Genomic DNA, 2,332 nt, shown 5'->3' with positions numbered 1-2,332 from the left:
CTCTGCTCTGGTGAGACCCCACCTGGAGTACTGTGTCCAGTTCTGGAGCCCTCAGCATAAGAAAGACATGGACCTGTTGGAGCGGGTCCAGAAGGGGGCCACGAAAATGATCAGGAGGATGGAACACCTCTCCTCTGAAGAAAGGCTGAGAGAGTTGGGGTTGTTCAGCCTAGAGAAGAGAAGGCTTCGGGGAGACCTTATTGCAGCCTATCAGTACTTAAAGGGGGCTTATAAAAAAGATGGCGGCAAACTTTTTAGCAGGGCCTGTTGCGACAGGACAAGGGGGAATGGCTTTAAACTAAAGGGGGGCAGATTTAGACTAGATATAAGGAAGAAATGTTTTACGCTGAGGGTGGTGAAGCACTGGCACAGGTTGCCCAGAGAGGTGGTGGATGCCCCATCCCTGGAAACATTCGAGGTCAGGTTGGACGGGGCTCTGAGCAACCTGATCTAGTTGAAGATGTCCCTTGCCCATGGCAGGGGGGTTGGACTAGATGACCTTTGGGGTCCCTTCCAACCCAAACTATTCTATGATTCTATAACTGCTTGAGAGACTGTTTTCACTGTGAGTTGATCAAGTCAATGGAAAAGCCCAGTTAAGTCTATGGAAAGACTTTTGATGCTTTTAATGGCCTTTGCATTGTGGCTGTGATTGTTTTGAGTTTTTCTTCTATTGCCTTAATGGTCCTACTTCTTCTGGAAAGAGCATGGTATTAGGACAGCAGATCCATTCTTAAAATGCCTTCTTTTGCCAATATTGTGTGGTAAGTGTGGCATTGTAGCCCAGTGCCCTAGTGTTTGTGTTCACAGTGCGACCAAAACAGAGCAGCCCTCTGAACCATCTTTCTTCAACATTGCTGCTGTTCATTGACTTAAGGTGGTGTCCTTAATTCACTTCTGTGAGGCTTGCCACTACAAATATCTGAGCTGGAGCTTCTACATCTTGAAATAAAATGCTATTTATTACACAGTGTTGTAGCTTCAGCCTTTCTCTGTTATTATTATCAGGGAAGTTGCTATCCCCCATTTTTTTTTATAACCCCCACCCCAAAGTACTGAGTATTTAGGTGTCAGATTTAAAAGTCAGCTCCCCAGTTGGGGTATTGACACATAGATTTTAAAAAGTAATCTAAAAACTGTATAAAATATTTTACCATTTTTCTGCTCCTCTTTTTTCTTTGAGATTAAATTTGCAGCAAACATTTTACACTGGAGATTTATTTCTTCAGTAAAATGTGCAGTAAACGGAATTCCTCTGTAACAGGAGAATCCTCTGCACCTGTAACTGCGGGGTTGGTAGCAGGGTCGGTCATTCCTCTCTGGCTGGGGCATTTTGGTTTGGACTGTAGTACCCCATACCCCACAGCCTCAGGTGCATCAGGAGTTAAATCCCGTTTGCTCCAGGCATAGCTGTAGCTGAGTAATAGCAAAACAGATTACCTTTCTTATAAGGTGGTATTTATTGGTTGTTTTTCCGTAGCAGAAAAAGAGGGGAAGGTGTTGTCAGCCACGTCTACACTATAGTGTGGTGTGCTGGGCAATCGTGCTTGTACAAGCTGAGCCAGGTCATCCAGGCACTCCAGCCTGGCACTGCAGGAAGGGTGGCTGAGGCCAGCACTGGGGTATGGTCACGGGCAGCTTCGTAGCTTGACTCTGCTGTGCTGCGGCGGCCCTCCTCTTTGTGGGAGACGAGCAGCCAACTGAGGCAGTCTGCGCTCCACACCTGCGGCGTGCTTCACACTACTACTGTGTGCTTTAACTGCAAAGGGAAAAATAAAACACTCGATACTCCTGCTGTGTCTGGCAAAGTACAGAAACAACTTTCTGTTACGTTTTTCCCTCTCAGTTCTTGAAATAAAATAAAATAAAAATCTGATAGATTGAGTTTGGGGTTTGGGCTTTTTTCTCCCCACCTTTGGAAATACTAGAGAGCTAGGCTGAATTGTTGGAGAGCTAGTAGTTTCATGGCATCTTCTGTATATTGCTAGCCAAAAGCAAGCCGATCAAATGAGTGTGCTGCAAGGCTAAGGTCTATTTTCCAAGTGGTTTTGTTGTTGTTGTTTTTAACTTACATTCAAATCCCAACACCTGAAAAGGAGAATTAAAGAAAAATAGTTAATTATTCCATTCTGCTTTTTCTTTTTGAGCAAGTGCTCAGCCTCATGTATTTTGGTTCTTCTCAGAAAGCAAGGCTGATATTTATATATGCTGAAGAACAGAAAGAGAAAAGAACAAAAGTACTATTGGGGGTGGGAAGAGAAGGGGAAAAGCATCAATTTCTTCTCTGTTGCAGTAAAGAATCAAAAATAACTCTTTTTTTAATCCCCTCTTT

Source organism: Pygoscelis adeliae, unplaced genomic scaffold, assembly GCF_000699105.1.
Source record: "Pygoscelis adeliae isolate BGI_AS28 unplaced genomic scaffold, ASM69910v1 Scaffold26, whole genome shotgun sequence".
Lineage (NCBI taxonomy): Eukaryota > Metazoa > Chordata > Aves > Sphenisciformes > Spheniscidae > Pygoscelis > Pygoscelis adeliae.
Note: the sequence above shows the minus strand (reverse complement) of the source record.